This window comes from Sciurus vulgaris, assembly GCF_902686455.1.
Source record: "Sciurus vulgaris genome assembly, contig: HiC_scaffold_442_arrow_ctg1, whole genome shotgun sequence".
Taxonomy (NCBI): domain Eukaryota; kingdom Metazoa; phylum Chordata; class Mammalia; order Rodentia; family Sciuridae; genus Sciurus; species Sciurus vulgaris.
Window position 1 is genome coordinate 4401689 of NW_027632595.1, and position 26454 is coordinate 4428142.

Here is a 26454-nt window from a genome sequence, read left to right on the forward strand (position 1 = left end):
AATTACAACTGATTAGATTTGGTACAAGTGTGAAGCAATTGATCTCTTGAGAATGAAAATATTTTGCTTTCATACTCTCCAGGGAAAACATACTTAGAGTTTATTTCATAATGCTGTGAAAGTACATTATTTGGTAACATGTACTATTAAATACACTTCACTTTTGAATCATTATCTTACCTATCTTTGGTTACTGGTCTTGGTTGTTTATCACTTGATTCATTATTTTGGCAGATCATCCAACCTCATTGGGACTTTGTGTCTTCATCTGTAAAATAGTGCTATTAATGTCTTCTTTAATCTTTTACACAGCTGCAAAAATCAAATGTGGTAATAGATGTGAAATTGCTCTGAAAGCACAAAGTGCTACTTAAGAGTACTATATCAGCTGGCGGTGTCACTCAGTGGTGGAGCTCTTACCTAGCAAGTGTGAGTCCCTGGGTTTGATCCCAAGTACTGCAAAAATTAAGGAAAAAATCATACTATTGTCCTTGTTGTTTCACCATAATTAATTGCAAGACTGTTTTCTCTCTACTTTTCTATACACACTAATCTACTGAAAAGAACATACTGATCTTAGAATCAGACAAACCTACCTTGTTCATTTTGTAGCAGAGAGAATTAAGGAACCCTGTAATCCTTGTGTGAATCTCAGTTTCCTCTTTCATATGTTGGGTTAGTTATACCAGGATTGAGGTAAGAAACATGAAGATTCTTTTTGAGATCTACAGAGAATATTATAAATGTAAGGAATCAATTTTTGTGATTTTTAAATATATTACCATAGATTTGCCCCTTGTTCCTTTACTATTATAGAAAAAGGGAAAAAGAGTTGAGTATTAAAAGTGTGTTTGGACTAAAAATGTAGAGATTTTATTGGGGGACCTTAAAAGTCAGTGAGATTTGCACTGGGAATATTTGTGGAATGAATGAATGATTTGAGACTCAGCAGTATAGAGGGATTCAGCAAAGATTCCCACATCATGTAGGGTGTACCAAAAGGGTTTAAGCCAATACTCTGTCCTTTGAAAAGTGAACATGTATAAAACTCAAACTCATCAGTATTGGTGCATCAGGAAATGAAATGCCTTCACCACAAGCTGGTCTTCACCCATTTAGAGTATGGGCTATTCTCTTATTCACCTAGTCATTGCTTTGAATAGCATTAACCTATTTTTCAATGTCTTAATATTTCTCACTTTGTGTTTTATATTCTTAGAGAACTATATGTATTTATTTGATGGTAAAGATTATTCTAAAGAGCCCAGTAAGGAAGACAGAAAATCCTTTGAACTACTGGTGAATCTTTGGAAAATTCTTTTGAAAAAAAAAAAAAAAGTCAAGAGGGCTGGTTACTCCAAAATAAAAGCAGTGTAAGTGCTGTTAATTTGGGTGAGATCATAAATTCTTTCAAATTTTCTTTCTATAAAAGAACCAAACATGATCCAGTATCATTTTTTTCTCTTAGAATGATTTAAGAAATAAGTGTCTCTTGAAATGTAACAAATTAACTGAACACTAGTATAAAAGTTATGTAAAAATCTAGCATAAAAACATTAATAAGGTGAGTATATTATACAATTTAGAGTAGGTAAAAGCAGCCCTGTCCCTCTTCTAAGCCACCCCTAAAGGGATCACCATATTAAATCAAAATACCATATCCTGTTTTTGATAATCCTGATTCTGTTTCATTAAGGGATGATGATAATTGAAAATGATATATGTAATGTTCACAGTGTTTGGTGCTTAAAATGTACTTTCTAAATGTTATCTATCATTAAGATAATCATGCTAAAATACTCTGTATTAAAATAAATTATACATTTATAGAAAGTTTTATGTTAAAATTGTTTAAACTTTAAATGGTATCCTACAGTGTATGCTTTCAATCGAGGAAAAAAATATCTATTTTGAATTACCTTATTGCTCATGAAATGAATCAAAATGACTGTACTATCCATGCCAGTACTTTGGCTGAACTTAGAACACAGTGACCACCATGCCAATGAAATTCGTAATATGAACAGTAAATTGAAGTGTCTTGCTGCCAGTGTCCACCACACAGGGATGCAGTTTTTGTGAAAGCCTAAGTATGTTGTCTCTGTAGAGAGTCTGCTTTGGGGATGAATGAAACTCATAGAGGAACAGGAAGTTCCTGATGTTCCTGGATTTGGATCTTGTCCTTCCTAAAGGTTCTTATCCCAGGCCTCTTGGAGGAGTCTAACAAAAGGAAGAGTATTCTGAGCCCAGAAGAAATGGAGGAAAGACAGAAAAAAAGACAAGAAGCAGCAGCCAAGAGAAAGAGACTAATAGAGGAAAAGAATAGGGAAAAGGAAGAAGCTGAACATAAGAAAAAGTATGTCTAGAGAGAACTGTCATTTCCAGTGACATAGATATTTTGGTCTTCCCCACTAGAATCACTTAAAAATTCAAAAACTATCAATCTGCTAGTTCCTGTTGGTAACAGAATACTTTTTTTTTTTTTTGGACTAGTGTTTGAACCCAGGGGCACCCTACCACTGATCTATGTCCCCAGTCCTTTTCATTTTTTATTTAGAACAGGGTCTCACTAAGTTGTTTACCTGGCCTCCAACTTGTGATCTTCCTGCCTTAGCCTCCTGAGTAGCTAGGATCGCAAGTTTGCACCACCATACCCAGCTCCACATAACACTTTTTTAAATGATTCACCTTTAACATTTAGTCTACTTTAGTGAGAAGTCTTGAGTGCCTAAAGCAGAGAAGATGCATTCTATTTAAACAAGAAATTTTAAAGGTTTTATTGTAGCCAATGAGGAACTATTTATTTGAACAGTCCCTTTTAGTCATGCTCTTAAAAACAGGGACATTTGGTGGATGCTCATAATTGAAGTGTAGGAGATAGGCTAATCAGTAAAACTTGTTTATTTACAAATGAGCAAAAATCTTTGCCAGAGTCCAGCCCTAGCAGGGGTCGGGGATCCTAGGTGGATAGGAGGCTTCAGCACAGTGGAGAAACAGCACACAGAGACACCAAGTGTTCTGAGGCTGAATCTGAATCTTTATTTTTCTGCCAGTCTTTTTATAGATATTTTTCTTTAGTAATGATTATATCATTTTATGGTTAGTTTAAAATAAGGAAAACCTTCAAAACTACAATCTATGCTTCTTTTCAAAGTACACATTCTCTCTCTATGACAGTCAGACCAAAACAACCTTATTTCCCAGCTAGATTAAAACAATCTGTCTCCCAGCTAAACTGAAACAAACTTGTATCCCAGCTAAACTGAGGGTACCATGATGTGCCAGCCTTCAATCTTCGGAACAAACACATCACTATATTTTCTGAGAAACCACCCCCACCATGAATTCCAGTGTTTAATAGTGAAAAGTTTTTACTATTATTGAAGGGCAAAGAAATCAATTTATGGTTAATATTTAGTCTATTCTAATTTTATATAATGGCAGACTACAATCTTATTCTCATTCTCAAAGAATTAGATTAAACATAGGAAAAGCACAAGTTATATTTATGACTAACCTGAATGTTTTTATTATGTAAAGTATCTCTGGAATCAATTATTAAAACTAGGAAAGCGACAAAGGCCAAACACGCATCCAAGCTCAGAGGAATGCCTCTTTATCCATCTATTATTATACTAAAGCAATCACAGTCTCCTTTAATCTCAAGCACAGATACAATTGTTTATTTTCTTATATTTATCTATGTATTACTGATAAAATTTCAGTGCACACTATTTTGTGTCCCAATACAGTAAAAACTTCTCGATGTTTTCCAATAAGTTTCTAATGATATATTGATTATTAATAATAAAAAGCAACTACAGATGGAGACATGCCATGCCTATGGCCCCCAAGAGGGTGGATGGTCAGCAGAATCATGTCAAGTGTTGAGTCCTCTATTCAAACAGACCATGTCAAGTGTTGGATCCTCTACTCCAACAGAGCCATATCAAATGTTGGAGTGGCAGGAAATAGACATGGCAAAACTTCAATCAGTGTGAGTTTTTAATTACATTTTACTTGGTAGTTATTTTTTGTGAATAGCAGTGCAAAATGTGCTCTGAGGAGAGGTTAATTTTCTTTTCTCTCTGTTGAGTTAAAGGATGGCTTGGCGGGAGACCAACAATTACCAGTCCTTCTGCTTGCCCTTTGAGAAGAGTGAGTCTGAGGACCTTGAGGATGGGGAAGATGAGAGTGCTTCCTAACTGGGTTACAATGACCCAGACTCAACATCCATCAAATATGTTAGTGGTGATGTCACGTACCCTCAGGCAGTGACAGAGGATGCTCTCATGGTGCACTGTATATGTATAACAAATGGGACAGGGAGTGTGCCTCAGTCTTTATGATGCCAAGAAATGGAGAAGATGAGTCTAAATCATGACTTAAGGGTGCTCGTCCCTGTGCAATGTCATATGGTCAAGAAAGCACAAATTCTAGAATCAGTAGTCATGAATTTAACTCTTGGCTCTTTGGTTTACCTGATTGAATTACCTAATTTCCCTAATCATGAGCTTCCTAATCTATATTAATGAGATAATATATGCCTTATCCTCTGCATAGTTTTTTTTAATTTATTTTTATTGTAAACAAATGGGATACATTTTATTTCTGTTTGTATATGGAGTGACATCATACAATTTTTGTAATCATACATTCACATAGGTTAATGAGGTTTGATTCATTCTGTTATTTTTTTCCTTCCCTCCTCCCCTCCCACCCCTCTTTTTCCTCTATACAGTCCCTCATTCCTCCATTCTTTCCCCCCTCCGACCCCCCATTATGTGTCATTATCCACTTATCAGTGAGATCATTCATCTTTTGGATTTTTGAGATTGGCTTATCTCCCTTAGCATGATATTCTCCAATTTCATGCATTTGCCTGCAAACACCATAATTTTAATCTTCTTTATAGCTGAGTAATATTCCACTATATATATATACACCACAGTGTCTTTATCCATTCATCAATTGAAGGACATCTAGGTTGGTTCCACAATCTGGCTATTGTGAATTGAGCAGCTATGAATATTGATGTGGCTGTATCTCTGTAGTATTCTGACTTTAAGTCCTTTGGGTATAGGCGGAAGAGTGGGATAGCTGGGTCAAATGGTGGGTTCATTCCAACTTTTCTAAGGAATCTCCACACTGCTTTCCAGAGTGGAATGCCACAATCTTGTGGGGGCAGTGAATGGAAACCATATTCAGTTATTAAAAGAAAGGATTTACTAAATTACCAAAGAATGGTGACAGAGAGGGCTCAAAGAACAGACATTGGAGAGATGTTTTCTGCAAGGAAATACTGAGTCTTGGAGTAAATCATTTAAAAAAATAAGCAAATCTTCATCTTAAGTCCAAATATATGCTTCATCATTAGAGGATGCTTGGAGGATATTCTGGTTCCTACTTTCATATTTATGACATTTCTTTAACGTGTTTGCTTCTTTTTATGGCACAAATTCAAGAAAACTCACCTGAATTTATATATCCCAGCAATCAAAAGTGAATACAAACTTAAAGAATAATTTTTAGAATTCAGTAGAGTTAACAGTCATTTCATGTATGTTATTTAGAACACTTCATTATATAGCAATTTTTTCTACAAATTTATTCATTTTCAAAAAATTAAGAAGTTTTTTTACATTTGAAACCTTTTTGTAGCTGCTCCAAAAAATATTAAAATATATTTGTTAACTTTGAAAAGCTCATTAAAAATCAAAAGCTATAAAGTAATAGTTACAAAACTAAGCAAATAAGTTTTAAAATTTGGGATCTCAGAATGCAATATAGGGCTTGAATATTTTCAGTTGACTTATGTGAAAGGAAAGAGTTAGGGATCAAACTTCATTCATCTTCATATGGATACATGGTTTTCCCAGGACTGTGTGTGGCTTTCTATTATTATTCCATTGTAATATGTCCAGTCTCAGGATTGATTTTGCTTTTCTTTATTTCAATTGTTTCTGCATTTACTAAGTCTTGATTTGTATTCTAACAATTGATATAATATAAAGTTCCTTGTGTTAATTAAAACTAGGTGTATTCTTCTGCTATCAGATGAAACATTCTGTAGACAAGTGTTAAGTCATTCTGAATTAAATTTGAGGTACTTTATTTTATTCAGGTGACCTTTTCACTAATTATGTCATATTAAAATCACCTGCTCTTACAACATTGGGGCCTATCTGTCCCTAGAGGATAAGTAGTGTTTATTTTATAAAATTGGGTGCACTATTATTCAAGCACAAATATTTACAGACATTTATCTTCTTTTTTGGTGTTTCCCATTATCAGTATGTAGTTACCTTCTTTGTCACCTGAGGGTAATTATTGCTTGAATTCATCAAGTATGAGAATAACAACCCTTTCTTGCCTTTGGTTTTTGTTTGCATGGAATATCATTTTTCATCCTTTCAATTCTAGTATGTGAACATCTTTGGAAGTTAGCACTGTTTCTTGCTGACAATATACATTTGGGTGTATTTTAGGCTATATGATTTAAGTGGAGAATTAAGAATTAAGATATTTTACATGCAGTGTTAAAATCTTGATATGTATGTTGCTTTTAAATATTGGATTCACTATTAATTCTCATCTGCTTATCTATTATTCTAGTAAAATATATCATTTCCTATGCTCTCATGATTGATTTTGCTTTTCTTTTTGAGCACATCAGATTCCTCTGTGTATCTTCCATAATGTTTACTTACTTATAATGAATTTTTTCAGTTTATTCTTGTCTTTGTCTTTATTTCTGCATCCTGTGCCTGGATGTCCATTGTTCCCATAAGTAAGAAACTGTTTAGTTATATGCTCATTGAATAAGTTTTCTATGAAATTGGACTATATCTCCATTCCTTCCTCAAGATCTGAGTCTTCCATTGGGTCTTTTAAACTTGTCCCAGAACTCTTGTATATTTTTGTTGAGCACCCCTCGGTTCAATCCCTGGTACCAAAAAGTAAGTGGTGGAAGGGAAAAAGAGGGAGAAAGTGGATGAATATTACAAATGGAATATTGAGCAGATACAGATGAGAGAAAAGAAGACAAGTGCCAAGAAAACAAACAATGAAAAGAGCATAAGAAATAGAAAGGTAAAAACCTAAATGATAAGCAAAAATATGGAAGACACTTAAAAATTGCAAGACTAAGAGGAGTATATGGTTTTCTCCTTCCTGATATCATTAAAATGTCAACACTTGTTCCCACAACTTCTAGATGTACAAAGTACCAGCTTGGGGAGGTTTCTGCAGAGCAACAATATTTCTACTTTTTTCTTCTCAATTTGATCCCAAACAGGCTAATGCTTCATCTGGAGACTTTAATGTGAAAAACTCATCCTTGCCTACCAGGATGTGTTATGGAACCCTTACCAGCTGAAGAAAAGAAGGTAAAGTTTAATTTATTTGCAGAAGATATACAACCTTATGAAATCAAATTGTGTCAGATTTCAAAGTGTAATTTTCTAGTTTTTAAGTTTAATTTATTTCAAAACTGGAAAATTAGGTGTTACCTTAGTGATTAATAAACCTTTATGCACGTCATTATTAATGTTTATTTTGCCAGGGCATCTCTCTGAGTCTTCCTCAGAAGTGCACTGGTCATTTATATTGTGATGCATATCAAAGAGAAAAAGATGGCATAACAGGACCTATAGAAGGTAAGAACCACATATTATAAAATCACATTGGCTATAATGTTTATTTAAAACATGGATACTAGTAGATCTAATAGTTGGAGAATTAAACATAAGAAACATATAGAAATTAAAAAGAGTGAAATGGTAATAAGTGGCCTACCTTATTAAGTTTCAGTGACTGATTTAGTTGAGAATGTCAATAAAGGAGTTGAATTACATTTCAGGATCTCCTTAGTGTGGAAGTCCTCTCTGCCATGTCCCATATGGATAAGGAAAGGTTTAACTGGTGGAGGAGGATGTTGGCTGTTTTTCAGTGTATTTACCAAAAACTTATGCACTTAAGAAACACAAAAGAGCCAATAATCTTTTTAAATGAGAGGAGGCATGATGGGTCTGGCCTTACATTCTCTGGCCTCTAACAACAACTACTCACCCAACTCTCTTTCATTTTTTTTCCTTTAAAATTTTCTGTTTTTAAAATCAAAGGTCTTTTTTTTTAAACAAATGGGATACATGTTCTTTCTCTATTTGTATATGTAATCAAAGCATACCATTTGTGTAATCATAAATTTACATAGGGCAATGTTGTTTGATTCATACTGTTATTTTTCCCTTCCCCCCACCCCTCCACCCCTCTTTTTCCTCTATACAGTCCTTCCTTCCTCCATTCTTACCACCCTCCTTATCCCTAACCCTAAACTTAACCCGAACCCTAATGCTAAACCCTCCTACCCCCCATTATATGTCATCATCCACTTATCAGCAAGATCATTCATCCTTTAGTTTTTTGAGACTGGCTTATCTCACTTAACATGATATTCTCCAATTTCATCCATTTGCCTGCAAATGCCATAATTTTATCATTCTTCATGGCAGAGTAATATCCCATTGTATATATACGCCACAGTTTATCCATTCATCAACTGAAGGGCATCTAGGTTGGTTTCACAATCTGGCTATGGTGAATTGAGCAGCTATGAACATTGATGTGGCTGTATCTCTGTAGTATGCTGGTTTTAAGTCCTTTGGGTAGAGGCCGGGGAGTGGGATAGCTGGGTCAAATGGTGGTTCCATTCCAAGCTTTCTGAGGAATCTCCATACTGCTTTCCAGAGTGGCTGCACTAATTTGAAACCCCAACAGCAACGTATGAGTGTACGTTTTCCCCCACATCCTCGCCAACATCTATTTTTTGTGTTCTTGATAATCGCCATTCTAATTGGGATGAGATGAGATCTTAGGGTGGTTTTGATTCGCATTTCTCTTATTACTAGAGATGTTGAACATTTTTTCATATATCTGTTGATTGCTTGTACATCTTCTTCTGTGAAGTGCCTGTTCATTTCCTTAGCCCATTTGTTGATTGGATTATTTGTATTCTTGGTGTAGATTTTTTTGATTTCTTTATGGATTCTGGAATTTAGCACTCTATCTGAAGTATTACTGGCAAGAATATCTCATAGGGTGCCTGCTTCTCATGCTGGAGGCCTGGGTTTGAGTCCCCAGCACTGTGGGATTGTGGAAATCTCTTTTATTTTTAATTCACAAGTAAATGGTGTTAAGACATGGAGGAGTTTCTTCTGTGATCAATAAGATAGAGTGGAGTTAGGAAGCCATCCTCTTAGGGGAGATACTCCTGAAGGAGACAGGGAACCACTGGCATGCAGAACAACATGTTGCCTGGTAATCTAGGACAGACCTTTGTGCCTGTTAGTTCCTAGAAATCAGATCTCTGCATCCCATGGCTCAGCCTAGTTTGATTCTGCTAAATAAGGATTGCTTCCCATAGCTTATATCAGAGGATAGTTGGTAAATAAAAAAGTGGAGAGAAGAAGAGAGAACAAAGAATAAGAAAGTTAAATATAACAGACAACAAAAGAAAGCAAAAGAAGTGGGCATACATTGTGAAGGGAGGTAAAAACAGATTAAACTTTAGAAAGTGGAAGAGCACAGGATTAGAAAAAGTGAGTTTCCTGTAATAACACAGGTCTGAGAGACAGAGTAAAAATTTCCAACAGTTCTTTCCTTTTTCAACAATGGAAAGTAATTAAAAAATGCATGCCACATATTGCAGTGCTATATTTGGTTTGCAATAATAAATATGAACACAATGATCCACCAGAGATGTATGTAATTTATTGCTATGTGAAAGTTTCTGATTTCCTAGAAATGTAAATATGGTGCAGGATAATATAATCTGGAAATGAAAAAAGGTAGGACTATTATGAAAGGATCAGTAAAGTCTACCCTGATAAAATGTTCACTGAAAGATAATAAATACTAATACACCTACAATTTGGGAAACAAAATATGAGGATTTCAAATAGGCAAATTATGTTAGAGGAACTGGTAGACGAGTAGTTATACCCAAGAATGCTCAAACTTTACTGAATCCAATTTTGGTGACCATGTTCAAAATGCACATTTTACTCAACAGGTTTTTGCATCCACATTTCTAAAACATGTAAAGATGTTTCCAATGATCCTGATCCACAGACTGCATTCTGATTTGCAAGGGAGGTAACTGCCTTGAGGAAGTCCAAATGAAGAGCTGTTGCATGTTAATTCAGTCATAACCAGATCCAGTGAAAGCACAATATTTTTTTTTTATTCTGAGCATATCTCTGGGGAGAGGAAAAGGATAAAAACAAGAAGGATACAAAAATTATATTCCTAGGCAACGAAGTACATTGACACACCTGAAATCACAGTGAACCAAGAGACTGGTATAGGAGGATCACAGATTCTAGGCCAGCCTCAGCAAAGAGTGAAGCCATAGCAATTTAACAAGATGTTATCTCAGAAATAAATAAATAAATGTCAGTCAGTTATTAAGAAAGTAAATAATGCTGAAGATGAGGCTCAGTCATATAGGTCTCCTGGGGTATATATCTGGTATCAAATATATGTATTTTAATATACAACTACTGGAAAGGAAGAAATTGTAATAGGAATAATTGAAGACCAAACTCTAGAAATTGCTTTTGAATAGCTCACAGGAAAGGGAAATGAACTAGGTAACTCTGGAAAGAAATGCAAAGGAAACAAGAGGAAGCATCTCAGCTGGTCCAGCTTCTTAAAACTTGTTCATTTAATTAAACTTTATTCTTCACAGGTCACTGAAAATTGTCTATCCTCTGTATTTCTGGAAACACTCCCTCCATTCAGGCCTGCATGAATGTCACACTGCACTGTTGCCTTTTCATTATTCATCTGTATTCTCACAAAGACCCTTCATGTCTACCACTCACAGCATTGATATTGGTCTAGTTATACTGCATATGTAGCCATCAGCCTTTATCCCTTTTTCTACCTGTGATGTCCTCTTTCATTACTTCTCACCTATCCCTATATTGTCATACACATACAGATCAATTTGGTGCTTTTCTGTGTCATGCTACAGCCTTCCCTGTTCTTCCCATTTTCTGCCTCTGGATGATAGTCTCACTCCTTAAGCTGCTCTTCATACCATTCTCCAGAAATGGTACCTTTTTTCTCAACTACCTCTTACCAAAAACTTATTCAGTTATTGGTTCAAATAACTAGAACTGTGGACACCATGGTGATATAAAAATTATCCCCAACAATCTGGGAGTAAATTTATTAGATTTGTACAGAAAATTTTTATAGATAAATTTGTTAGGTCCTAAGTAAAATAGTTGCTGGTTAACTAAGGTAGCCCCAAGAGAGGAAAACACTATATCAGGAAGGATAACCATAGTCCTGAAGGACTGAACAAATAGTTTGCCTTCTAAAGGAAGAAAATCAATTCATAAGAATAGTGGAAAATACATTTTAGATATGAAGGCATTCATTGACAAATGAGTAAGAAGTATCAGTATTAGGAAAACAATTCTGATGAACAGAGCATGTTGAAAGTCATTATTATGAAAAGAGTAGCAAACTGTAAATTTGGATATTTTGTGGATATTTTTATAAATTTATTTTAGGGAACTTTTAATTTTTCTGGAAGGATAAATCTTTGTGTTTTTTTTTTTATGCATTAAACCTGTTCACATGTAGTTTTTCCCTGATGAGTTTTAAAGTTCTTGAACAGGAAAAGTATGCATAACATAGTAAATATTTGCTGGGTTAGCTGGTCACAGATAAACATAGCTTCTTAGGAGGCTGAGAGGGGTGAATGGCATGATTGATGACACTCTGAACAAATAAGAGTGGCTCTGTTTCAAAGAAAAATGAGTTTGGCAAAACTACTCATTTGTAGAGTAATTGCTAGGATTGCCAAAGTCCCTGGATAAAATCACAAAACATGAATATAGACACACACACACACACACACACACACACACACACACAAGCACACAGAAACACACACAGCAGAGTAAGATTGTTTCTAAAGTAAATGATGATCTAGTATAAAGCCTATTATTAGTTTTTAATTTGATAGGCTGTTACTCTATCCAGGAGTACTAAGTAACTTAAGTAAACTATTCATTTGTCAACAGGCTACTGTTAGATGTAACATCAGAGGAAGAGGAGGAAAGGCTTAGTGGCACTGAAAATAAGCAGTCACAGGTATGTAAACATGGGAAGTTGAATTCATAGTTTCATCCTTTTTTCTCACATCCAGAATTTAAATTAGTTCAAATGAAATGACCTTTTACAATACTCTTTAGGAATTTAAATGTCATAAATTAATATTTAGATCTAAAGCAATCTAATGAGTATGAAAATAATGTTAGAAATCATGGCAACATAAACATGAGGTTTATTCTAGTAATTGAAGCATTTTTTTTCTGTATATTGTTTGTGTTTTCATTGGTAAAACCTCACTGATGAAAATAATATAAAACATATGAATAAACAGTTAAAATTATGAACATACATAACTGTGATTGCTACTGATCTCAGAACAGTCCAAGAACAGTTATTCCCAATGGTGCAAAATTTTAAATTCACAAGACCAGTCACTAATGACAAGGTTAAAGTTTTCATCATCCCTTGAAATCATTGTCTATGTTGAGGCAGATAATAGTCTCAAATGAGTCTCACATGTAACTTTTGACCAAATAGCAACAATCTAGGATGGGACCTTTGTGGTTAGGGTACAATCAGTAATTTTCCATCTCATTTCCTTAGTGGATATTAGAAAATAAAATCCTTGGATGCAGTTATTGGGGAACTATGAAAATTTTGTAGGGGTCTTATTGTTTTCTCATGCTGTGTGTGTTAATAAGCTGAAATTTTGCATGCATTTAGAAGGATCCACTCTTAGGTATGGGTCCTTTTGGAGTATAGCTTCCTCCATGTGATGTGCCTAGGCAGTGGTGAGGTTTCAGTGTCAGATCCTCACTGAACTTGACCAACATGCATGGCTGGTGATCTGCTTCTTTTCTGCATTGATTTATTGGTTTGGTGGTATTTTTTCTCAGTCGACTGGAGGGCAGCTTTTAATCTTCCACTCAGCCAGGTTTCCCTGGCACAGCTGTGGACTCTTCCTCCTGTGTATTCTTTCATCATTCAAAAGCCAGTATTTCTGGGTTTTATCTCGCAGCAGTACTCTCCACTGAGTCCCCCAGCCCATTTTTTATCATGCAGCCACACTCCACTCAGGCTGACTTCATCTGTGGAAACATCAGGAAGCACTATATGTATCTGTGTTGCCACTATTCTTTATTGGAAGAATTTTTAGTTTTTCTTCAATGAAATGTCATGCAATCTTGGGAGAAATCCTAGTTCTTGGCTCGCACCAGTTAATGTCTCAAGTGTGTAAACTTGCAGAGAGGAGCATTCCAATTCTCTGACTGAGGAATATAAATATCTGCTCCAAGTTGACCAAGTGTTACCAAGGGAAACAGTATAGGAGCCTGATCCCCTGTGGCACATTGTGATTGGACAAGAAATATAAAGTGTATACCTTTTCCTGCAATAAATGAGTTTGCAGGCTTCTTGCCACCAGCTTGCTTCCACTGAACTCCCTGAGTCTGTGAGTCTTCACTCAGTGGGGCTAACCTGCACCAGAACTAGCCTGGCAGGTGAGGAAGAGAAAAGTGTTTCTCCTGGGCAAAGATTTATTCCCTAAATTAAGGAATGCCTCAGCAACTCAGTCAGATGCTGTCAGTAAATCTATACAGGCCAAGGGAAGAGGTGATGGATCATGGGGTCTGGGGTCCCAGGACCAATAATTGCTGGCAAGAAAAAAAAATTCCTCATTTAATGTCCATCTGCTGCTAGCTACGTTTGCAGCTATATCTCTCAAGATTCAATGGAGTGAGAAAAGTGGCTGAAAGTAATATCTGGAATCTCTCAATCATTCAACTGCAATACATTCCACTCTGAAAATGGCCTCATTTGGTTTCCAGTACCCCTGTGCCATGAGAGCAAAAGATGGGAGAGCAAATGTATTCCAAATGGAAGGGGCTGGCTTCCAGCATGGCGAGAGTGACGGGTGTGGAGGTTTCAGGCTCTGGTAGGAGCACACACTTTTTCTCTCTCCCCAGAGGCTTTCTCTGTACCTTGGGACACCTGGATATTGAGGAGTGGCTTCCATGACCTTGTGCCTGCACCGCAGACAGCGCCTAATGCCACAGATGGGCGGCTTGATAGTGCAGTGGCTTCACGTTTCCCATGGCAACTGGAGACGCTTCTGGTCCTGGCTGCTTGAGACTGAGATTCAAAACAAGTGCAGGCTCTGTGATGATGGTAAGAAGAAATACAAAGGGAGAAAGGACCGGGGCCTGATGTTTCAAGAAATGGGATCCTAACCTTTTGACCCAGTTGAAGGTCAATGGTGTGTGCAGGGCACAGCCTAGCAGGCCATGGATTGCTCCATGTCCAGGCAGGACAGGGGACCCCACTAAAGCCTGACAGCTCACACTACCCTCCAGGACTTCTAGGTGGTGCTGGGCTGCTTTGGCCACCCTGGGCATCATGACAGCCTGATCACCTAGGTTCTGCTGAGGGTAGTGAGCACCCCCAAGGTCTAGGGGACAAGCAAGGGATGAAGAGTTGCATGAGGACATGTTGGTCACCAGCTTAGCACTGGCTCAGTGACATTGCCCTCCAAAACTGCTCCTCCAGGTCTGGGCACACGTGGGCTTTGGCCAAGTCTGGTAACTGGCATTGGGCCCTAGCAACCACATGGCATGATGACTGCTGGCAGCTCAGGGCCAGGGTGCATGCAGTGCAGCTCCCTGGCTTAGCTGCTTCTTGAATTGGGAAACATCACACCCAGTATTGTTGGTTGTCCCTCCTTTTTGAGATTGGCCTTAGATCTTCAGGCCTGTGTGGATTGGCTGCATCTTGGTAGCATCCAAGCCCTGTGCTGCCCATCTGGTGCCTCTTTCCCTGCAGGGTGTGTCTGAATGGACTTGCCAATGGAGGCAGGTGGGGGTTGGGTTTCTGGTGGCTCCATGGATGTAGGGGTAGTCTGTCATGTGGGGTGGGGCCAAGGGGACTTTGCATCAGGAGCCTCAAAAGAGCAGCTGGGTGGGAGTCTCCAAGGGCTTGGGAGTTGGGCCTAAGGTGTGAAGAGCAGAACCTTCCCCATGTGTTCACGTGGTACTGGTGCCTGGCCTTGCTTCCCAGTATAATGCATCACAAAAGTCAGGAGCACATGGCAGGGTCTGTTGCAGTCAGGAAGCCAACCTTCCCGTCTCCACCAAGTCCCTCTTTTGTGCACTTTCTCTTAGAAAAAACTGATTTCTTTTCTCAATTAAGGGTCCCATTCAATCTGCACCCAGCCCTGTCTTCCCCAACAGCTGACGATGGTGTGCTGGAGGAAACCTGTATCCTGAGAGGGCTCTGCACCCCATCCTAGAACCTTTGGAGCTTCCTTCAGTCAAGGGACTGGGGTACAAAGATTAAATGAGAGTGTGCCCAGTCCCTGCTAGGGACAACCTCACCAAGCCAGTCCCATGGCCAGGGATCACAAACAGGCAGAATTCCCTGCCTCCAGAAGGCACATTCAATCATCACTTTCAGGAGAGTATTCCCCAGAAGCAAATTAGGCAGTGAATAAGATCTTATGTTCAAAATTCATCACCAGCAAACTCCTCCAACCCCCAGATGGAGATATCCCCCCTTGGTGGGGTGCTCTGCAGTAAGAGAGTTTGATCCAGGAAATGTGTTTATCATACTAGTGGGACTGGTGCTGGCAACAGCTGTGTCTCTGCTGTGAATAGGGTGTAGGCATGTGAAGTCAGGTGGACCCTTGCTGCCCATCTGGCAGCCCAGGGCCTCTGGTGAGCCAGAAGCCACACCAGGAGTTAGAGGAAAGGTTTAGCCCTTGGAGGAGAAGAGGTCAAAAGAAAGGAGATGGCCAGGCCAGTGGACCTGTTGATAAGTGCAAGGGACAGATGAGAAGCTCAGACCTCAGGTGGATGGCTCTACACAGCACCCAGGTCAGTGCTTTGCTCTATCAACCATTAGGGTTTTTAGAAGAAAATTCTAGAAGGTGTGTGATGTAGGTCTCCTCTCTAAGGTTTGCTCTTACTGTTCTATGCAGGTGTTGCTGTCCTCAGGGTCACATATCACACAGACTTGTTCTGAAGATAGATAGATGGAAAGAAGAAGCTCTGTGATGGAGAGGATGCAGAAATTCCTGACACAACTGAAGGAGTGTGAGGGCTGCTTATAGCCCCCAACAGAGCTGGTGATCCTGGCAGGCATGCTGTGCTAAGACATCCAGGATGACCTTGCCAAGTCACAGCCATTGGTTGCTGCCATTCTGGAAAGCCAACTCCACCTGCACCTCCTGGTCAATGTGGATGTGGTCCTCATGTGTGCATGTGTCCAGGTCTAGCAGGAGAACTGCAAGCAGCCTGCTGGCTTATAGTGTTAAGCCTGGGTGGTGAGGCAGGATGCAGAGGGAGGTGAAGACTGCTTCCACTATACCCAGAAGGACATGAGCTCAGTCAGGGTGACCTACCCTCACTGGATCAATTTTAACTGGCTTGGAAACAGGAAGTAAAAGTTCCTAATCAATAAGTCCATGTTCAGTGGTCATCCTGTGCTGCACTGTGCTAAATAATGAAAAAAAAAAATCAAATCATGAGACATGATCCACCTTTGGAGAGCTATGTCCTTGTCTTGTAAACCCAGGATCTCCATCTGCAGTAAGTCTTGTTAGAAATAAGGAGGTGGCACACAAAATGATACCATGCCCAAAAGGGAGTAGGCAAGGCAAACCTTTACTTCGGGTAGGCTATGCTACCAGAACCTGCCTAGTAAGTGTCTGGGTAGGCTGTCCACCTGCTTTTATCTCTAACCTAATGCAGTGCTGCACTTCACTCTGACTTGAGGAGTTTGTGGTTCGTTATAGTCTACTTAATTGACTAATTTTACAATTAGGGCAGGAAAAAGAGAAGGGTTACAATTGGATCTTAAGGCTGAATACTAGATTCTGAAAATAAACTACCAGACCTTCTATTGCTCACACTATGAAGACCAGAAGTGTCTCTCCAGTCATCTGGTGGTACCTTGGATCTCAGCATTTTTGAGATCACAACCTGACCTTATTGATAGAGAGCCACTTGTAATCTTTATTTGCCCATCTACTATGAGGATTGTGCTTCAAGCTCCTCTCTAAACAGTGGTGTATATGATTAAAGTGTATCCAGGTGATGCTGGGCAGTTTCCAAATAGTGATATATCTTGCCCAAAGGGGATATTTTTGGTACCAGGGATTGAACTCAGGGACACTCAACCACTGAGTCACGTCCCAAAATTTTTATTCATTTATTTTATTTTAATTTTGAGACAGGAACTCACTAAGTTGCTTATGGCCTTGTTAAGTCCAACCAACAGCCAGAGGGATCTGTAAAGAGAAGGTGTACATCTGGCAGGATCCCCAGGGATTGTCTCTGGGCCTACCTACTTTTCAGTCCTTTGTCTGAGCCCCCAGGTCCCTTAAAGGATAAGTGATATCTTCCTCATCCTAGAACTCCCAAGATATTTCTTTCTAGGACCTGTTGATATTTTTCTCCCTCTGCCAGAGTCTGTGGCCTGCCTTACCTCATCTTGCTGAGGAGAAGCCCCATAGAGGATTATAACCTCAGTCATGATGGCTCACAGGTATGTTTGATGATGTAACATGTATCTGAGATCTGAGGGAACATGACCACTTCACCTAGCACAGGGCAGAACCTGTCCTGTGCAGGGACTCTTTACCAGAGCCAAGTCCTGCATCTGGGTCAGGGCTGCCAATAGTGTTCTGAGATGGCAGGGGTCCATGAAATCACAACCTCAGAAAGCCAGGGCATGTAATTTCCAGTACTTTCTGCCAGTTCTGTGAACATGGTACCAGAGCAACAGGGTGGGCTGTCAGGGTTTAGTAAATGGAGGGACCACACAGGGTACTAGAAGTGCCAGCCTGGTCATCCTTAGTTGTTGGTCAAATCTGACTCAGGATGAGTGAGCTGTTACTGGACAAGGATAGAGTCCCCTTTATCCTACTCAACTTTGAACATTTCTAGCATCTAAAGGCTTGGCCCTATTGGGTAGTCATTCACTTAAGTTGTGGGTCAATACTGGCCCCTTGGGTCCAAAACCTGTGGAACTGACAGTGGTGTCACCCTAGTTGTGCACCCAAAGATGGGTTGTCAGGCCTCTCTCTTTATGCCTTAACTTCTTCACCTCTGCAGCTGAGAACCATCCTCTGTTGGGAAAGGTGAAGGGTGTCAAGGTGGGTTGACAGATCTAGCTACTTGAAGAGTGAGGTGAGGTTCTCAGCATGACTTGAAAAGTGCCTGGGTGTTCAGGGAAATTCCTCAGAGACTTGTGGGCACTGTAGTACCTGCCCTGCTTCACCACACTGTGGATGTGATGATCATTGTGTTCAATCCCAGATATTAATCCCTTCATCAAGGTTGGTTTGCAGGGTTATGTGCCAGGGAGCTTAGAGCATCCAGGACTCAGCATGTTCTTCCAGAATTGCCATGTGCCAGGAGGCAGCAAGGAGCTGGTGCAGCTCTGGAATGACATCCACTACAGCATGGATGGGAGGATGCTGAGTGTGGTGGTGCTGACCAACCTGTAGAGCTACTGCTGCATAAGAGGTTCTGTGGGCATATGTCTGCACTGGTTCCACCAGTGTTTCCAAGGGGTTGCATGTACCACCAAGGCCCCAGTGAGGAACTGGTGGGAAGAGCAAGAGTTTACAGCCACAACACCATAAGCAGTATGGCCTCAGTGTTTCTTGCTGGCTGTGAGCCAGGCCCAAGCTGCACTCCCCCTGCATCCTCAGGAGTAGGTGGCTGAGGTCATGTTCATGACCATCTCCTCCCATCTGCCACCTGAGCCTGGGTGGATGATAGAACCTGTGGTTAGTGACAGTGGACCTGATGGCAAGTGTATCTCATATCTAGTCCTCAGGGAGCCTCTCAGGGTGATAGGAATGGAAGTGTGGCAAGGAATGAACAGGAGTAAATCATGGAAGGAAGTACTGGGAGGCAATGAGAAGGCAAGACAAGTTGCAGTTGGGTGAACAGGAAATGAGTCTCAGGCAGTGTTTTGTGAACCACTGTGTCCCACAGGTCTGTGCTGGGAGCTATGCCATATGGACTATGCCAAGATGGCGCCTGGCAGCCAGTCAGAAGTTGTTTTGATCATATCAGTGGTGAGGAGGTTGATTAACATAAGCACACCCAGGTGATTTTTCATTGGCCATATTCAATTAAGACCATGCACACAATGCATGCACATGTGTTCCCGAGTGCTCCTGATTGTGACTGCTCATTTTGACCTTTTCTGTCATTGGATGGCTAGCTCCTTGCCTAATAATTGACATCAGCCCTACCCTTTGCCTCCTGGAGGGGATATAAACTGGCTCTTCTCGAATGCCAGGGTTCCCCGGTTTCCTTAATCAACAATAAACCGTTCTGAATTCAAGAGCCTCGCTATTTGTTTGACAAATTGACTCTGATGGACGGCATCAGGTCTGGGCTTGAGGAGGAATTCTGGATTTGGGAAGAGTGGTGGGTCAGTAGGGTGCATGGCCCAGCGGACTCCTCAGGCAGACTCCTTGCAGCGCTCTGTGCTTATGTGTCAGGGAATGTGCATTCCTGTGGGAAAGGCTGTGGATAGGAGAGATGTCCCCTAGAAGGAGGTTTGAGTATGGGGTTTCAGGGTGACAAGTGCCATCATCCTCAGAGAGCTGGTCCTGATCAGGAAAAATGTGGAGGATCCTGGTCCGAAACCACCATCCTCATTGTCTTCATCCAGGAACCCACCACCCTACTCCATCTGCTCCAAAGGACTCAAGAGCTGGCACTATCCCAGAGAGGTGTACCAGAGGCTAGAGGACTTTGCATTATCCATGACCACCAAACGCAGCAAGGTTCAGCAGGTAAAGTTTACTGGCCACCCCAGGTGAATCCACTGGCACCCTCAAAAGTTCCCCAAGCACCATAGGGGGCTTTTCTCACACCTCAGGCAGGTACATTGACCAGCAGATGGCTCCCCATCTCCCCCTTGGCAACTCTCCCCAGCCCCAAGCAGTTACCTCTACCCGCACAGGCTCTCCCCTCCTCCACTCAGGTTACTTCTCCCACTCCACAGGTGCTCCTCCTAGCAAAAGGTGGCTCTTCCCACTGTGGCTTCTTCAATCCCAAGGGGGCTCCCTAAACTCCTTCCTGTACTTTCTCTCCCCCAGGTGTCTGCTCCTCTCCTCGAATGCCCCCACTCCACCAGTGGCTCCCTCACCTTGGTCCATTCTTTTCTCTGTCCTGGGTACCGTCCCCTGTCCCTCAGTCCCTTCCAATTATCAGTCCCCCTGCTACTGGTACCATGTCCCCTTGAATTCTTCCCCCCAGGGTTGCTTTCTCACATGGCATGTGCCCACTTCTCACTCTGGCTAATCTGCAGGGGTTCCCAGAGATGAGATGAGCCTTAGAAAACTAGGCCTATGGTCATTACAGGCAAAGAAGTGGCCTGGCCAGGAGCATCTGCAGGCCCTGCCCTTCCAGGGGTGCAGGATGTTCCACACCTAGTCTTTTGGGTGCTATGGGAGGGGTTGGGGTCAGCTTGAGAGGCAGGTTCTACATCTGACTGGGAGTGGGGTCAGCACAGAAATTGGGGCCCATGTGTTCTGTCCACATGGACCTGCTCTCCCTCCCCAGCACATGCTCAAAACTCAGCCCACTCTCCAGTGAGAAACTGCATGGCCTATTGCTCTGCAGTCCTTGGAAAGCTTAGCAGGGCTTACACCACTTACTTGGTGGACATGAGTTGCCCCAGCCAGCTCTGTGCCTTTCTGTATCCCAGAGCTAGAAGTATTGTTGGGCAGGAGAATTTTCCTTCAGAGACAAGCTTAACCACTAAGCAGGTGTACAGCTGTTTTGCCTATTACCAATGGCACCAAAAGATACTTTTTGAGCATGTGCTGTCAGCCTGAGTTGCTAAAGATATCTCTAAAATGTTGAGGATGACTTTGAACTCAAGATTCTTCTGCATCTGCATTCCCAGACACTGGGATTATGGGTGCACACCATCAGGCATACCTTCTATATGCCTTTTTCTTTCTTTTTTTTTTTTTTTTTGCACATCTGCTTTTATCACACCCATTACATCTCCCAGGGTTTCAAGAACCCCATCTGAGAATTCTCTGCATAGGGCTTCCTCTTCCTGTTGCCATTGCAAGGAGTAGCTTCCAGGTTTGAGTGTGGTGGCATTGCCATGGCTGGAGCTTTCATCCCTGCTTTGCTGGTTGACTCCAGTGCTTCCTGAATGGAAATCTTGTTCTTTTTTCCTTGACTCCCTTGTTTTCTTAGAGAACATCCTTAATTAGCTTTTACAACAAAACACCAAGAAGGTAAATTTTCTGAATTGTTAAATGTCTTAAAAATGTCTGAAATTAACCCTTCAACCTGACTAACCAATTGCCAGGGGCAGAATTCTGAGCTGGAAACACTTCCCTTCAGAAATGTTAAAAAAAAAAAAAGTCACCTTTTAAAAGAAGTTGGTGTGGTTGAGCAAGGTGTTCAGTTCTTGACAGACAGCCTGCCTTTGCCTGCTTTGCCTGCTCAGAACTTTTGGGTTTCTACTCTTCTTGCTGTTCTGAATCTTCACACTGGTGGTCCTGGCTTGGACTTTTGAATTTTCTTCTTGTTACACCTTTCAGTTTACAGAACTAAGTCACCTATAATCCCTGGGTGTCTTTTTGTACTGTTCCCATTCAGCTGCCCTAAGGCTGTGGGCCTGTCTCTGCTTCCAAACTACAGGCTGCTTCTGTCTCTCAGAGTACTCTCCAAGTTCTGATGAATGAGGAGGCAGAAAAAGCAGGAGCAGAGTCACATACAAGGTGGTCAGACAGGGCTTGGGCAGCTGGACACAGGGGAATCTTTTCACAGTTGTGGCAGGAGAGAGGCCAGCACAATCTCCACCCAAGATCTGGGTTCTGTATCTGAGGCCACAAGATCAAAGGTGGTTGTCCTGCCTTATATGCTCAGGACAGAGAGAAACCTGCCTTCTCCAGCCCTTTCCTCTTACACCTATGTACACTTAGAGCTGACTAAGCTATGACAGATAATCTTTAATAGTGAAGCAAATTCTGAGATATTCTCAGTCACATCTTATAGGGAGAGAAAGACAGGTTGAGGTAGGGTGAGGTAGTGATATTTTTACCTCAGAGAGACCAAGTATGAGTGGAGAAAAAGGAAACATCAGTGGCTGGTGGTCAGGTTCCTGTGCACCTGCCAAAGAAGGATGCAGAATGTACTGCACATCCTCATGGTGGTGGAAGGGAGTGCACAGCAGATTCTGGCTCAGTGGCACTTGGTGGAGAGAGACTGGGATGGCAGAACACAGTTTGAAGTCAGTGGATCCCATGATCACTTGGCCTCTGGAAACCTGAGAAAACTTTTGGAATCAATGTTGGTACAGATCCTTCCAGAGAGGTAGGTGGAGGCCTAACATGCTGATTCTGTCTCTAGGGGCCCAGGATAGTGGGCTGGATGCTGTGTCTGCCTCCCCACTTGAGGCTGTGTGGTGTCACACATGGACCACACTCCTGATCCCACCAGTGGGTTCTGGACTTTCTTTACTTGCAGGCTTTACCAACCCACCTGAGCAGCAGTCCCCAGAATTGTACCTGGAGGAAGGTCTATGTGCAAGTGTTGTGTCAGCAGAGATAGGCAGCTTCCTGGTGGCACAGACCCCACCATAGGTTCCTGAACCTTTCCTCCTGGAGAGGTAAGCCCCAAGAGCCACTTGGATTGTATGGTGCTGTGTGTAGGCCACAAAGTAGGGCAGTGCCTGGTTTACAGATCCACTACCTCAGATTTTGCCAGTCAAGGCCTGTCCTATGGATTTCTAAGAACAGTAATATTGCCTCCAGACTGCATCTCTAAAAACAGCACTGCTTTTCTTTTTTCTTTTGGTACTGGGGTTTCAGTATCTGTCCAAGGGCACTTTTCCACTGAGCTATATGTCCAACCCTCTATTTTTTTATTTTGAGACAAGGTCACTGAGACTGGCCTTGAAATTTCCATCCTCCTGCCTCAGCCTCACATTTGGTGGGATTATATGTGTTCACTAGTGTACCTGGCCTAAAGTATGCAGTTTTACCCTCAAAGAGAAGAATGTACCAAACACCAGTGCAGATTTGAGCATCGTGTTCTTTGGCAGGTGCTCAGGGTTCACCCCTCTCCTGGGGTTCAGCAAACTCTTTCTGTGTTTTATTTCCCAGACAAAGTCCATTCTGTTTTGGGCAGCATTATATCCAAGCTGTGGGGTATTTGTGGTTGTTATTTTAGTTTTTTGTTTTTGTTTTTGTTTTCTGTTTTTTTTTTTTTTTTTTTTTCTTTTCATACCAGGGTTTAAATTCAGGGTCACTCAACTACTGAGTCACATTCCCAGTCTTATTTTGTGTTTTACTTAGATACAGAGTCTTACTGAGTTGCTTAAAATCTTGCTTTTGCTGATTCTGGCTTGGAATTCTCAATCCTTCCACCTCAACTTCCTGAGCCACTGGAACTACAGGCATGTGTCACTGCTTCAGCTTTCTAACAGCCATTGGGATCCAGATGTGGAAGTTCATTTTTGATCCTTCTGCAGTCTGGCCATCTATTCTAAATTCAGAAAGAGTTCACTGGATATTTGAGAGTGATTGCACCTATTCATTAATCAAATTTGAGTAAATATCATCCTATGTAGAGACTTGAACAAGGAATATCTCTAAAATTATTTATATTTTGCTTTGTTTTTTTTTTTTAATTTCATTTCTTAGTTATCTGAAAGCATAATTCTAATTTATAACTTATTTAAAATTTTCAATTTTGGGGGTGTTATAAATGTTACTGTTTATAATTATTTCTAAATCTAGTTTCAAATTCCAATTTTTTCAAAAAACTATTGCTGAAATATTAGAAATCAATGAACTTTGGTCTGTCTACCATATGTTTTGCTTTTTAATATCACCATACTTTCTCATCAAACATGGAATGGTGGGCTTTATTGCTGTTTTCTTTAAATTTTTAAAATTTCTTCTAATTATTTACACATGGCAGTAGAATGCATTTATGCATTTTGGTAAATCATACAAAAATGGAATATAATTTCTTATTTTTCTGATTGTACATATTGTAGGATCACATTGGTCATCGCAGTCATAAATGTAGGTAAGGAATGTCTGTTTTACTCTACTGTCGTTCCTATCCCCAAGTTACCAAAATCATGGCCTAGAAAAATCAAAACCATGAATTTCAGAGCTTTATCAAACTGCCACAAGGGGGTGCAGGGGCACCGGTAAACAGTGAGCCTCAAGTGTCCTGTTTTGCCCACAGTGACCAGCAAGTGGTTCTCAGTGTGACTTTTCCTGATCCTCTCAAATCATCTGCCTGCCAGGGATGGATGTCCTGTGCCCACAGGGGAAAGAAACTAAGACTGAGGACACTTTGAGGCTATGACTCTGGTGACAAAAGCCTCCTCCTCCTTGAGACTCATAGAGGGAGATAGATGCCTTTACTGGGAGCACCTGGAGACCACGTCTCCTTGGTACCTACATGTGAGATGTCACTGTGTCTTCAGGATAACCAAAGTGCATCTGAGGAAGTGAGGAAGAATGAGGGAAAGGCTGTCATCTACTATTCTATGTGTTGAGGAGGAAGCTCTGCCATGTTCTTTACTTTTGTATGTAATATTTTAGCTGGGCTTACTTTCCCAAAAGCATCTTTTGTTGAGGCTTTGGCTGTTCATTTTCATAACATGATGCCATAGCATAATATTTTTATAAATTGGGTGTATATATGGGGATGAATTCCAGGAAAGAGATAAAAACAAAAAACCGGAACACAAAAGCAGAATGTTGCAGGAATCACATGGGAGTCCTCTGGAGCCTCACAGGTGATTGAGAGAAGGCTAGTGCCAATTCACTGCTTAATTTTATTCCTGTTTTTATGGTTCTATTTTTTCAGTGTTTTTTTTTTAATTGTAAACAAGTGGGATACATGTTGTTTCTCTGTTTGTACATGGAGTAAAGGCCTACCATTTGTGTAATCATAAATTTACATAGGGGAACGTTGTTTGATTCATTGTGTTATTTTTCTCACTTCCCCCCACCATCCCACCTCTCTTCTAGCTCTATATGATCCTTCCTTCTTCCATACTTGCCTCCCTCCCTAACCCTCACCCTAAACCTAACCCTGACCCTAACAATAACCCCTCACACCCCCCATTATGTGTCATCATTTGCTAATCAGTGAGATAATTTGTCCTTTGGTGTTTTGAGCTTGGCTTATCTCACTTAGCATGATATTATCCAATTTCATCCATTTGCCTGCAAATGCCATAATTTTATTATTCTTTATGGTGGAGTAATATTCCATTGTATATATATATGCCACAGATTCTTTATCCATACATAAATTGAAGGGCATCTAGGTAGGTTCCACAATCTAGCTATTGTGAATTGCGCAGCTATGTACATTGATGTGGCTGTATCTCTGTAGTATGCTCATTTTAAGTCCTTTGGGTATAGGCCAAGGAATGGGAAAGCTGGGTCAAATATTGGTTCTTTTCCAACATTTCTGAGGAATCTCCATACTGCTTTCCAGAGTGGCTGCACTAATTTTCAAACACACCAGCAATGTATGAGTGTACCTTTTTCCCCACATCCTCGCCAACACCTATTGTTGCTTGTGTTTTGATAATCACCATTCTAATCAGGGTGAGATGGAATCTTGGGGTACTTTTGATTTACATTTCTCTTATTACTAGAGATGTTGAACATTTTTTCATATATCTATTGATTGCTTGCACATCTTCTTCTGTGAAGTGCCTGTTCATTTCCTTAGCCCATTTGTTGATTGGATTATTTGTATTCTTGGTGTAGAGTTTTTTGAGTTCTTTATGGATTCTGGAAGTTAGCGCTTTATCTGAAGTATGAGTGGCAAAGATTTTCTCCCACTATGTAAGCTCTCTTTTCGCATTGCTTATAGTTTCCTTTGCTGAGAGAAAGCTTTTTAGTTTGAATCTATCACAGTTGTTGATTCTTGCTTTTATTTCTTGTGCTATGGGAGTCCTGTTAAGGAAGTCTGATCCTAAGCCAAGAAGTTGAAGATTTGGACCTAATTTTTCTTCAATTGGATGCAGGGTCTCTGGTCTGATTCTGAGGTCCTTGATTCATTTTGAGTTGATTTTTGTGCAAGGTGAGAGATAGGGGTTTAATTTCATTCTGTTGTATATGGATTTCCAGATTTCCCAGCACCATTTGTTGAAGAGGCTATCTTTCCTCCATTGCATATTTTTGGCATCTTTGTCTAGTATGAGAAAATTGTATATATTTGGGTTTGTGTCCATGTCCTCTACTCTGTACCATTGATCTACGTCTATTTTGGTACCAATACCATGCCATATTTGTTA

At 40.5% G+C, this 26454-nt stretch overlaps 1 pseudogene across 1 annotated transcript in view; it reads left to right on the plus strand.

Annotated features, from left to right (window-relative positions):
* The window catches only part of LOC306652682 (chromodomain-helicase-DNA-binding protein 1-like), a 77378-nt pseudogene that overhangs the window by 44131 nt on the left and 6793 nt on the right, over nt 1-26454 (plus strand). The window contains exons 16-18 of the transcript in view: nt 1222-1373; nt 2193-2356; nt 4103-4302. The product of the transcript in view is annotated as a chromodomain-helicase-DNA-binding protein 1-like (transcript). The remainder of the gene's footprint in view (nt 1-1221; nt 1374-2192; nt 2357-4102; nt 4303-26454) is intronic.